This window comes from Mobula birostris, chromosome 5, assembly GCF_030028105.1.
Source record: "Mobula birostris isolate sMobBir1 chromosome 5, sMobBir1.hap1, whole genome shotgun sequence".
NCBI lineage: Eukaryota > Metazoa > Chordata > Chondrichthyes > Myliobatiformes > Myliobatidae > Mobula > Mobula birostris.
In genome coordinates this window covers 59,945,835-59,959,968 of record NC_092374.1, presented here as the reverse complement: position 1 = coordinate 59,959,968, position 14,134 = coordinate 59,945,835, and the positions used below count along the sequence as shown (strand labels likewise).

The window sequence follows — 14,134 nt, the reverse complement described above, 5'->3', positions numbered from 1 at the left end:
CAGCTGTGCTGAGCATCATTAGCAACAAGAGGCTAATGCTTCAAACTGTTGATCCATTCTTGTCTCCTTTGATTGCCTTAGATTAGTGCACTGACTGCTAAAATAGTCTCATGGATCACAAATTGAATCTTTTCCCATCGAGTGAACATTTTCTTCAAAAGGAAATGAAAGATTTCTTTTTAATGTTGTAGTAATATAATGGAAAACCCTTGGTGTATAATTCCTTCAGTAAAGGTAAATCAGAAATCGTTGCACACAAATGATTTTCAGTTTAGATGCATCTGAGATGCGGCGAACTTACTCAGTTGTAACTTTGAACACCCTGGAGGATTATCTCACTTGGACCCCACTTTATACCTTATAGCTGGTGACTGATTAAGAGGGCATTGGACTGACAGTGTTGCAGAATAACTGGTGACTGTAAGTGACAGGGAATGTTCATATCATGCAACCAAAATACACTGGCTGCAAGAGCAGATTGGAGAATATGTATCCAATAGTAGGTAATTCGCCTTCTGACACCCTCAAGGCACAGGTCAGGAGTGTAATGGAGTGCGAGAGAGATGCAGCTGAAATAGTACTCCAGTTCAGAGACATCCGGGACAAATTCACCATCCTAACACCCTAGCCACCACCCTACACATTACTACCATCTGGAAGAAGATGGAACCGGTGAACAACGTGACCAAGGGCGACATCCTCCAAGTGGTTCACGAAACTATTTCTTTCACTCCTTTTCCATCTTTTTGTTTCAAATGGCTTCTGCTACTGCTGGAACCTGTGATCTACATTTTGGTGGGGTGTTATCGGGCCAATTGTGCTGTCCCTGACGGTGTTCCGGGAGTTGTCAAGTGAAGTGTGCAGTCTCGAGGCCAAGAAGCCTGGAGACAATGGTCAACTCTATTTCTCACCCATTTTGCTGATTAAAGCACCAAGGACCATTGAAATCATCGAGGCGAGTGCAGTAGGCGAGAGGTTGTTTAGCACTGTCTACTAGCCTCTCACTCACTGCTGCCCAAGGAAGATGTCTGTCTGAGCCAGTCTCTCTCCCTCTCACTTGCTGTTCCTGAAGGAAGGGCCCTGCATTTGAATGCTCTTTCTTTCTCCCTTGACGCTGTCGGAGGATGGTGCCAGAGTTCTTGGGCAAGGTTTAATCGACACAGTTTGTAGATTGGACTCTACACTTCACGTTATGGTGTGTTTCTGGTTTCTGGTTGCTCCTTTTTTTTGTTGCTATTTTGGGCGACTTTGAATCGGGGTGGCCTACAGGTAACAAACGCTGAACTGAAAAATGGATATGTCTGGACTCTTTCGATTTTGTGTTTTATATTCTGTGTCTTTTGCTTGTTTGTATTTTCTGGTCACACAATTTGTTTTTCTTTGTGCTGGTGAGAGGGGACGGTGGGTCGCGGTTTTTCTTTGAACGGGTTCCATGGTTTTCTTTGTTTCATGGCTGTCTGTGGGGAAGATGAATCTCAGGGTTGGAACTGCAAACATACTTTGATAATAAATGTACTTCGAATCTTTTTGAATTTTTAAATATTCATCCTTCTAACGCCCCAGTATTGTCTACTTGGCAAGCTACTACAGCAGTAGCAGTAGATGCATAGGAACACCTCCACCAGCAGGTTCCTGTCAGGACACTGTTCTGACTTGGAAATATACCACTGTTCCTTCACCATCACCGGATCTAAACTCTGGAATCTCCTACCTAACCACACTGTTAGTGTATCTCTGTCAGATGTTCTGAAGGAATATAGCTCACATCCACCCTCTCAAGGAAGGAACTTTAATGTTGGCCTGGCCTGTAATACCTACAGTCTGTGGAAAAAAAAATCAAAACAAGAATGTTCCTGTGGAATCCTAGCAATTGATTCTATTGACATTTGCAGGACCTTGTGCACTAGAATGTCTGCATGCAAAGCATCAGTGACTGTATTTCAAATTGCACGTGACAGACCATGCTGGGCAAGACAACAATACAAGGCTTTCCTTTTTCGATTAATTAAACCTTTACACACAGGATTTTCACTCCTCTGTGTAGGGCTGGTCAGGTGGGTCATTAATTAAATATCAAGCAGAGCTTATTAATGTTTCAAAATCCCCTGGCGTACTTAAGGCTTTCTGTTGCCTTCTTCAGCCTTGCAACCCTCAAAAACCTCAGTGCACACGCACATGCTTGGTTTACATCACTCCTCAATTAGAGGGATCCTAAAACCGAAGATCTCTCACCGAAGCTCTCTATGTCTCTCATTAAGATGCCCTCGATACCCTCAGCAAACCTCTCTACATCTCTCATTATGATACCCCAATATCCTCACCACATCTCTCTATGTCTCTCATCGAGATAACCTCGATATCTTCACCAAACCTCTCTACATCTCTCACTGAGATACCATTGATATCCTCACCAAACCTCTCTACATCTCTCACTGAGATACCATTGATATCCTCACCAAGCCTCTCTACATCTCTCATTGAGATCCTCTTGATATACTTGCCAAATCTCTGTACATCTCTCTTTGAGATACATAGAAACATAGAAAACCTACAGCACAATACAGGCCCACAATGCTGTGCCAATGTAATCTTCTCCAAGGACTTCAACAGGTTCTTTAAGCAAGGTTTTCCCTTCAGGATCCATGCTGGCTATCTCCTTTCTTGTCCTGTGTCTCCTTCATAATCTCATCCTGAAAATTGACTCCGACATCTTCCCAACCACTGAGGTCGTGCAATCTGGTCTATAATTTCCTTTCTGCTGCCTCCCTCCTTTCTTAAATGAATGGAGTGACATTCGCAATTTCCCAGTCTCGGGATCAATGCCAGAGTCCAATGATTCTTCAAAGTCCGTTTCTAATGCCTCCACGATTTCTACCACTACCTCTTTCAGGACACTGGGGTGCAGTTCACCTGATACAGGTGACTTACATACCTTTAAGTCTTTCAGCTTTTTGAGCACCTTCTCCCTTGCACTGGTAACTGCACTCACTTCACTTCAACACCTGGCACACTGCCGCAGTCTTCCACAGTGAAGACTGATGCAAAATACTCATTTAGTTCATTTGCCATTTCCTTGTCCCCCATTATTATTTCTCCATAAACTTACCAAACTTCTGTACGTCTCTTGTTCTTCCTTAAAGGCACAGTTTAAGTTTTTGGTGACCTGATCCAATAGCTTCTTATATGGTTCAGCATGCATTCCTTTTACTACTAAGGCTTTCATAATAGCCATAGGATGTTTTTGTTACTGTTGTAAAAGTTATTGTGTAAAAGGACCTCTTTGTGTGAAGAAGTTCTTCTACACTAGTGGTCGATCTTTGAGACTTTTCCAGTAGATCCCCAAAAGAAAGAAAAATAAATACACAAATACATTATGCCTGATAAACCTTTTGATGCAAAAGCAAATCTTACCCGTAGAGCACATATGTGAGTCATATGTAGTAATTTCTACTTTGAAAAAGGACCACTTGACAACTTCATGTCCAAAGGAACAGCTTTATCTGAGATGGCAAAACCAATGTGGCGGAGGGGCTTATACACACATGCGCAGAAAAGACCGGAAGTAAAGCCCTGCAATCCCGGAAACAACCTCTGTTTACAAACAGCTTTCTGAAGTGGGACTATTGCTATATTACCATTATCCTAATTGGTATTAACTTTATAATGCTCACATTACAACATCTTTAATTTTAAGTTTTATTATTTAATTTTATTTCAACACAAAAAATAAATGAATAAAAATTGACTGTTGCACTCAGTGTGATGACTGGGGCTGAATACTTTCTGCTAGTTCCCTGAAATTTGGCTCATAACTACAGACAGCCAGTCTGAGACAGTCTGTGAGGTGTCTGTCAGTATGACAGCTCCTGTACTTAGATTTATTAATTTTCAACTGTGAAAATGCAATTTCACACAGATAAGTTGACCCGAAGTAGGCACTAACTTTTAGTGCACATGTGGTGAGATGAGGAAAGACTCCCTGACAAGCCCCCAAAAGTCACCGTCCCTTGATCTTGCTTTAAGCTCGATGTCACTTTGCAAATCAATTATTTCCATTTCAATATCACTTGGCACACCAAATACTGGCTGGAATTTGGCTGCTATCTGTTCTATATCGATCGGCAGAAATAGGTTTGAAATAAATGCAGCAATATCTTTCATGACGTTTAACTCCCCAAAACGCCGATCGAACTCTATTGCTGGTTTGTCCAGGTAAGCACAGTACTGCTCAGGGCAAAAAGCATTTATTTCCTTGATGGCCTGTAACAGTTTCTCCAAGTTGGGAAAGTGTGTCAGCCTCCCGTTCTTTAAATTTGAAATCCAAACACCAAGCTTGGCCTTAAACGCATTTACTATGCTTATCATGTGGGGCAGGTGTCGGTCTTTTCCCATGAGCTCGCTGTTAAGTGTGTTTAATTTAGTTGTTAGGTCTGTCAGAACCCCTAAATCCAATAGCCACGCATCATCTGACAGTTCCTCGGCTCCTCGTTTCTTTATCTCAGGCAGCAAGTCAACAAACCGTTGCAGCACAGCATCCTCGCAAACCTCCTGACAGACTGAATACTCGAATGGACAGTTTCCTTTGTTAGACTGAATGTTGAATCTGCCACGTTTTTCAGGTGTTTTATATTGGTAAACTTACTGAGACACTAGAAAAAGATTCAGGGGTACGCAAGCTAATGACACCACTGTTTTTTGTTTTCCAGTTCTTTTACATTTGGGGAATGTTGAAATTTAAAGGGGGAGAAGTGTTGTAATGTGAGCATTATAAAGATAAGTTAATACCAATTAGGATAATTGTAATATAGCAATACTCCCACTACGGAAAGCTGTTTGTAAACAGAAGTTGTTTCCAGGGTTGCAGGGTTTTGCTTCCGGTCTTTTCTGCGCATGTGTGTATAAGCCCCTCCGCCACATTGGTTTTGCCGTCCCGGATAAAGTTGTTCCTTTGGACATGAAGTTGTCGAATGGTCCTTTTTCAAAGTAGAAGTTACTACAAAAGGTATGAAGTATTGTAATATTCTTAAAGAAAGACAGCTATGGACTGTTTGATATGCTAGTTACAGTGTTTTCTTGGTTGAATTAATTTGAAAGTTTGACAAAAGCTTTTTATGTAATTCAGATACAATTAGCTCAAATAAAAGGTCTCAAGTTGGAAGTACAATCTGAGTTGTTTTTTCTCTAAACAATTTAGTAGGTAGATCTTGCCTTTCACTAAGGCCGAGGTAGGGGATCTTGGTGACCACTGTTCTACACATTACCCCTGATTGTAATATGTTAATTATCTTAAATATTTTGATGAGATCACCAGTCAATATTCAAAACCCAAGGAAACACAAATCTACCCTTTGCAATCTTCCCTTAAAATTTAACTCATTTGTCACTGATTTAGTGCTGATTCCTTGCTGAAAGGAGGATTTGTAATGCCTTTTTGGATCATTGCAGTCCTTGAGCTGAATCAGCACTCCTAAGAACTTTCCTAAGAACTTTCTTAAGAAATCCTAAGAACTTTCTACAGGGCCACAATTGAGAGCATCCTGACTGGCTGCATCACTGCCTGGTATGGGAACCGTACTTCTCTCAATCACAGGACTCTGCAGAGAGTGGTGCGGACAGCCCAGCGCATCTGTAGATGTCAACTTCCCACGATTCAGGACACTTACAAAGGCAGGTGTGTGAAAAGGGCCTGAAGGATCGTTGGGGACCCAAGTCACCCCAACCACAAACTGTTCCAGCTGCTACCATCTGGGAAATGGTACCGCAGCATAAAAGCCAGGACCAACAGGCTCCAGGACAGCTTCTTCCACCAGGCCATCAAACTGATGAACTCATGCTGACACAACTGTATTTTTATGTTATATTGACTGTTCATGTTTAACCATCTTCTTACTATTTATTATAAATTACTATAAATTGCAAATGGCACATTTAGACGGAGATGTAATGTAAAAATTTTTACTCATGTAAATGAAGGATGTAAGTAATAAAGTTAATTCAATTCAGAATGTTGAGCTAAGCATTTCTCAAAAGGTGGATTAATAAGATAGTTCCAAGTCAGGATAATTTGTGACCAGAAAAAATGTAGAGGTGGTGCCATTCCCATGCACCTGCTACCTTTGTCCTTCTTGAAGAATTAGTATCAATGTATGGGGTTCCAAGTGGAGTCCAACATAACTTGAAGGGTACAGGATCCAAAAAAGTGAACGCATTTTTTGCTGACTTAATAAAATGTTCAAAAATTTCAAACACAAGCATGTTCCAGAATTATGTTAACAGTGCAAAAATATTTAATATCAATGCTCAGTACAATTAAAAATCATATAATTTTTTGCCAAATAGCATAAGTTCTCATAAATCCTGCCAAATTTATTGAAACCTCTGTTTGAATAACTTAACATGTTAATGGAATAATGTCATTTGATTCGCACAACACAGTCAGATGACATCCATGGATAGAACCTTTGCTTCCAGTGTTCATTTGAGAAACAGGAGTGCAGGGGAATGTGGTTTGATGTTCAAAGAGCTAGGAAACCACGTTATTTCTGAGCCCTGTTGGGACCTTATTAATCCCTCTGTTTGCTGGGGTATGACAAGACAAATTAGTAGGCTCTCAGTAGCTGGGGAGTGGAGTGAAGGGAAGGAGGGAGGGAGAAATCTGAGTGCTTTTGGGTAGGAGGGCAGAAGGATCTATTATGAGGTAGGAGAAGATCGGAGCTGGGAGAAGATCAAAAGTGCTGATGAGATTGATAGGACCTAATATTAGTTAAGGAAGGCCTCAGGGTGTGATCAGAAATTCTGAGGGGAAATCATGTGCATTGAAGACTGGATCAAAAAGCTTGAAGGAAATAGGTATGATTGGAGAGAGAAGAGGACAAAATGGCTGGACTAGTTGGAAATAGTCGGGGGAGGTGGTCTGTTTGTAGTAAATCCAAGAGTGAACAAAAGATCACATCTTCTGGTCACAACATCCCTAAAGCAGAGAAAGCTCAATGTTGAGTGCACAATGGTTCCAATAATATACTATTGAAAGACCAATCTGTTCCTTTGGGCAGACTATCCAGCTTTTAATAAATTTGGGAGGCCAGTGGGAATTGGAGCCAGGTTGGTATGGATATTCTGAGCACTTATATCACACACAATCCAAATACTTCCAGTTGGAGGATTATAATACTTTTCTCAATATTAGACTCCGCTTTCAAACGTTGCATCCGTTCTTTTTATCAGCCAGATGAAAGTTCATCTACTGGTTAACTTTCTGTATCCCAGCACTAGAACATCACTATGTATAACAACCATTCTCACTCAGTATTACAGACCCGATCGTTTTCCCCAAGCGAGGTAAGAATTGTGATTTATGGTAGTGTTTTCTTAATAGATAGTCTACATTCTTTCACACACCTACTCATTATTGGTGCAAAAACACCATTACTTGATCTGAGATAGAAGGTCAGGGATCCTTTCACAGCCTTGCTCCTCAAGCCTTGCATCTCTTTTCAGACTGGCATCACCACTTCCTGTGATAGAAGGTGAAAGGTCAGCACACAGGATTGGTCCTCTCCACCTGATCATCAAAGTGAGGACAATGGGGTAAAAAAGATTTGTATTCAATTTTGTCACTGTTCCTTTCTGCACCTCGTGACACATCAGGCGGCATCCTTACCATTTCTTTAGCATTTACTTTTTTTTATGAGGTCGAGTTGCTAGCTTGATGCTCAACCCAGCACAGATGGAAAGCATGCAAGGAGCCGGCCAGATTTGAACCTGGGACCACTCGCCGTGAAGTCCAGTGTGGAAGCCACTTCGCCACTGGCCGGCTTATGTTCAATTTTAGTCATTATAAAATAGCAAACATTACAGCCACTCTATACACAGCAACTCCCACAATTAGCAAGGTGACATTGACCAAATAAACAGACACAAACTGCTGGAGGAACTCAGCAGGTCAGATGCTGACCAGATAATCTGCCTTTAGTGACATCGGTTGAAGGATAAGTGTTACTTTTAAGGATAACTTTGTACAAAACGGCCATATAAGACTTTTAACACTTACTTCAACTGAAGCATCAATTTACTATCAGTTCTGCAAATCAACACCTCCAACAGAGCAGTACTTCTTCAGTACTGCAGAGGATCAAGGCCTTAAAATACTTGTACAGTAGTTGGGGCTAGGGCCTCAACCTCCTGATTCAGGGTCAAGAGCACTGCTTGCTGATTCACAGAAAATGGAGATTCTTAACAATGTGGGCAAAAACATAGGAAGTGCAAGAATCCATCTGTATTCAGCTGTAAAAAAGTCTCAACTTGTGCAGAGGCTGAAATGCAATCATGAAAATAGCTTTTTAACCTGATTAAAATTTCAGTGTTCACGTCGCTAGTCATTAGGGAAAAGAGTGGTTGATGGTCTTTAATGTTTTGGAAAGGTTTATGGGAACCAGGCAGTTGGCATGTTCCTGCTGTCCGATATGGATTGGATTTGACATTGTTGAACAAAGCCTGCCTTTCTGGTCCACTAGACCATTCATGTTTGTCATCCCAATGATTATACAGCTGTGAGCTAGATCCTACTGCCGCCTGGAAATGAGTGAGGCCGGTGATCCTTCACCCTTCCCTAAACATGGTACTCAGAGTCAGGGATTCCGATGGCAAACTCCAAATCTGTCTGCATGTCTGCAGGCTCAGACTGGATAAGCACACTGGCGCACACATATATCTAAACACAGACACACCTACACACACACATACACAGTCATAAAGCTTTGTAGTATGGAAATAGGCTCTTCAGCCTAGCCTGTCCCTACTGACCAAGGTGCTTTCTGAATCTAGTCCCGATTGCCTGCACTTGACTCGTAACCCTCTAAAGCTTTCTGAAGTGTCTGTCTAAATGTCTTTTAAACATTGTAATCACTGTTCTACCACTCCCCCTGTTTCATGTTTCATATAGCCATCACCCTTTGTATGAAAAACATGCCCTCAGATTCCCTTAGAAGTCAAACATAAACACACACACACAGAAATAAATGCCTTCATCTGAATTAATACAATTTCATTAACTATCCAGTCAAAAGTAATGTATGTTATAGAATTAAGTACAGTAATGAGATTTAGAAATTTAAAACTTAGATACTTCAGACAAATATTGAAACATCAGAAGTACTGGCAGTGTGTGTTTAAAGCATAGCGAAGAGTTGATAGGCTTCCGGGGAATTTTCACAGTTGGCAGCATTGGTGAAGGAGGATGTAAGGTGACATGTTATCTTATTTCATCACTTCCAACATCCCAATAGTTGCACCTATTATGCAGGAGAGAGACTCACTAAAAACAACAGTGGTCTTCAGCTCCCTGAGAACTGAACATTAATCTCTACAATATTGCTGTGCCTCTAAGGAAATTGCCTGTCTGCTTCTGTTTTCAAGGCATAGCTGGATTCCACTTCAACCACTTTGTCTAGAAGTATACTTAATCTAAATAAAAAATAGATTTAACTTCACATCCTCCTTTTATCTTTTTGCTGCACTTCTCATTTTGTGCATTTTGGCCTTTGCATCTTCTACCAATAATTCATTCCACTTACCTACCCCTGAACTATTCACAGTTGCCCACACATCTATTAATGCTGTCTCAGCATTCCAAGTTCCAAACAGAACCCCAATTTCTCCACTCCAATTTTGTAGCTGAAACCCCTCCATCTCCGGAACTATTTGAGAGATCTTTTCTGCACCCTTTGCATGACTTTTATATCCTTCCTAAAATTAGGTCATTAGAAATCAGCATAATACTCCATTTGTTGGAAAGGTCTGCTGTTCTTTGACGTTGGAGAGTCTTGTGCTTCCTAACATCTGATGGTTATACTATATTCTTGACACTCCTCCAGCAGTGGGTTCTAATTGATTAGAAGATGGGGGGAGGGGAGGTGCTATCAGCCTCAAATTTGTGTCTTGAGAACTTGCAGAGAGACTTGAATCCACGACTTCCAATCTGAATGATGAGAGGGAGCTACACACTGATCAATAGGTGACAATGCCAACTGAGGTATTGGCTATAAATCCAGAAGGGGAAATGACAGAGTACAAACCAACCCCACAAGCATACCTGCTGAAATTGCCTTTTTTATGTTTACTGTTTTCTAAAGAAACAGTTTAAGAAATGTAGCAGTCAATTCCCTCAGAACTAGCCCTCACAAGCAAATTTAACCCAATAATCTGTTTTTTTTAAGTGAATAAGGGATATAGAGTATATATAAGTTGGCACCAAGAAGGCTGGGAGTGTCATCTTTAAAGCGCTTTGTCACATTGGTGAATTGTAAACTGGTGGTATTGTAAAGACTTATTGATTTCATGTTCACAAATGATAACAGTTTTCCTCTACCCTATAGGCAGAGATATTCCTTATACATTTACTCTTGTAAAACCCTTCATAAAGTTAAAGTCCTCTGTCAGGAATTTATTTTGCCCATTCAGAGCTCCATGTAGTAAATAACCCTTTATCTGTATAAATGTTATTTTCCTGCTGTCAGTTAAAATGTGAAATAAAGCAGCAGTGAATGATTAAATGTCACAGAAAAATCAATATTTAGCAGTTTTCTCTGTACTAAAAACTTGTGTTTCAATAGGTCCTTCTTAAATTTACAGTGAAGTACAACAATCACCAATTTAATGAAAAGGAAAAGCTACAGTGTGGAGCTTAAATTACAGGAGTTGAGGCAGCTTTTTGGATCACTGATCCCACAACATGAGTTTAAATCCTACTATACCAGCTTGAGAAAGTGAGAAAGTAATATTCAGTTATTCAAAGGGTTTAGAGATTCAAAGTACATTTATTATTGAAGTACGTATGCAGTTCCAACCCTGAGATTCATCTTCCCCACAGACAGCCACGAAACAAAGAAAACCATGGAACCCGTTCAAAAAAGAACATCAACCCCACGTACAAAAAAAACACATCATGTAAACTGCAATAAGAACATCAATCTCCCCTCCCCACCCACACAAAAAAAAATCACGCAATGGACAAGAAGAAAGAACAAGCAAAAACACAAAATCGAAAGAGCCCAATTGAACTACAGACCAATCCACAAACCACAGCACAAAATTTCAAAATAAACATCCTCCAACAGCACTGAAGGAGAGTGAGACTATTTGAAAGCAGGGACCTTCCCTTGGGAGCAGCAAGCTAGATCGGGTGACGGACCATCACACACAGACACCTTTCTCCGACAGCAGCAAGTGAGAGATTGATAGAAGGCGCTGAACCCTTGCCTGCCTTCCACGCTCTGCTCGATGTTTCAGTCTTCCTCGATGCCTTTTTTGGCCAGATCAGTCAGAAATAGAGACTGGGGGCTTGCCTCTGTATCTAAGCTTCCTGGCTTTCAGGCTGTTCACCTCCTGGAACTCGGAGACAGCAAAGCGCCAGCTTGCACAATCGGCCTGAAAATGCACCATCAAACTGTAGATCACAGGCTCAAACAGCACCAGATCTGCAGTAAAAAGAAAAAGAAGATGTGAAAGAAGTAAAAGAATCAGTTCCGTGGGCCATTTGGAAAGTGTCGCTGTGGTAGCATTGTTCGCTGGTGCCATCTTGACCATTCTAAACTTGGACATATCTAAATAAAGGCTATGATCTTTTATTGTAAATGACTGGATTCTTGCAGTAACCCACCTAAATCATTAAATGCCCATCTGGGATGAACAGGACTCAACATTTCATTTAAAAGATCATGCAGCAATCCCTATGCTGTGTGCTGAAATGTCATCCTCATGCTGAGTGAAAACTGAACCCTCAAACCCACTGAGTGGGAAGTGTTTCCCCAACGGAGGCTGTCACGCTAACATGGGGAGAGTGGGGAAGAGAAAAGTACTTACAAGTTGCCATATTCTGAGAAGAACAACAGTGTCATTTTTTAATCAGGGCTGTCACAAAATGGAGACACAAGAGACTGCTCATGATGGAATCTGGAGCAAACAATCTTCTAGAAGAACTCAGCAGGTTAAGCACCAACTGTGGAAGCAAAAGGATTGTATGGCTATTTTAGGGATAGCTTAAGTTTCTGCCTTCTCAGGTGCTGCTGGATTGGATGTTGTGCCATGAACCAGAATTGATTAGACAGCTTAAGGTAAAAGAACCCTTAGGGGCAAGTGATCATAATATGATTGAATTCACCTTGAAATTTGAGAAGGAGAAACTAAAGTTAGATGTATCAGTATTGCAGTGGAGTAAAGAGAATTACAGAGGCATGAGAGAGGAGTTGGCCAGAATTGATTGGAAAAGAACACTGGCAGAGGTGATGGCAGAGCAGCAATGGCCAGAATTCCTGAAGCAATTCGGAAGGCACGGGATATATACATCCCAAAGAGAAAGGAATATTTTAAAGGCAAGATGACACAACTGTGGCTAACAAGAGAAGTCAAAGTCAACAGAAAAACCCAAGGGAGGGCATATAACAGAGCAAAAATTAGTGGGAAGTTAGGGGATTGGGAAGCTTTTAAGTGCCAACAAAAGGCAACTAAAAAAGTAATTAAGAAGGTAAAGATGGAACATGAAAGTAACCCAGCCAATTATATTAAAAAGGGTTCCAAATGTTTCTTCAGATACATAAAGTGTAAAAGAGAGGCGAGACCGCTGGAAAGTGATGCTGGAGAAGTAGTAATGGGGAACAAGGAAATGATGGGCGAACCGAATAAATATTTTGCATCAGTTTTCACTGTGGAAGACACTAACAGTATGGTGGACGTTCCAGATGTCAGGGGTCATGAAGTGTGTGAAGTTACCATTGCTAGGGAGAAGGTTCTTAAGAAACTGAAAGATCTGAAGGTAGATAAGTCACCTGGACCAGATGAAAGAGGTGGCTGAAGAGATCAAGGAAGCATTAGTAATGATCTTTCAAGAATCACGAGATCCTGGAATAGTTCCAGAACACTGGAAATTTTCAAATGTCATTCCACTCTTCAAGAAGGGAGCGAGGCAGAAGAAAGGAAATTGTCGGCCAGTTTGTCTGCCCTCAGTGGTTGGGAAGATGTTGAAGTCTATTGTTAAGGATGTGGTTTCGGGGTACTTGGAGGCACATCTTAAAACAGGCCATATTCAGCATAATTCCCTCAAAGGAAAATCTTGCCTGGCAAATCTGATGGAATTCTTTGAAGAAATAACAAGCAGGTTAGACAAAGGAAAATCAGTTGATGTTGTGTACTTGGATTTTCAGAAACCCTTTGACAAGGTACCACACATGAAGCTGCTTAACAAGCTACAACCCCATGGAAAGATTCTAGCATGGATAAAGCAGAGGCTGATTGGCAGAAGGCAAAGACTGGGGATAAAGGGAGCCTTTCCTGGTTGTCTACCTGTGACTAGTGGTATTCCACAGTAGTCCGCGTTGGGACCAATTCTTTTTACATTAGATGTCAGTGATATGGATGATGAAATTGATGGTTTTGTTGCAAAGTTTGCAGATGATATAAAGATAACTGGAGGGGCTGGTAGTTTTGAGGAAACAGAGGCTACAGAAGGACTTAGACAAACTAGAGAATGGGCAGTGAAGTGGCAGATGGAATACAGTGTCAGGAAGTGTATGGTCATGCACTTTGGTAGAAGAAATGAAAGGACTGGCTATTTTCTAAATGGAGAGAAATTTGCAGGTTGAGTCTGTGGTGACAATGGCAAATGTGATGTTAGGCTTCACTTCAAGAGGACTAGAATATAAAAGCAAGGATGTAATGTTGAGACTTTATAAAGCACTGGTGAGGCCTCACTGGGAGTATTGTGAGCACCGTTTTGTGCTCATATTAGAAAGGATGTCTAAAACTGGAGAGGTTTCAAAGGAGGTTTATGAAAATGATTCCAAGGTTAAATGGCTTGTCAAATGAAGAGTGTTTGATGGCTCTGCGCCTGTATTCACTGGAATTCAGAAGAATCAGGGGTGACTTAATTGAAACCTGTCAAATGGTGGAAGACCTTGTTAGAGTGGATCTGGACGTGTTGTTTCCTATGGAGGGAGTGTCTAAGACCAGAGGACACAGCCTTAGAATAGAGGAGCATCCTGTTAGAATGGAGGTGAGGAGGAATTTCTTTAGCCAGAGAGTAGTAAATCTGTGGTTTTTGTTGCCACAGGCAGCTATGGAGGCCAAGTGTTTATGTATATTT

General features: G+C 41.0%; 1 protein-coding gene across 1 annotated transcript in view; it reads left to right on the top strand.

Moving 5' to 3' along the window:
- trpm3 (transient receptor potential cation channel, subfamily M, member 3) overlaps nt 1-14,134 on the top strand; it is a 357,718-nt gene that overhangs the window by 132,335 nt on the left and 211,249 nt on the right. The window lies entirely within an intron of this gene.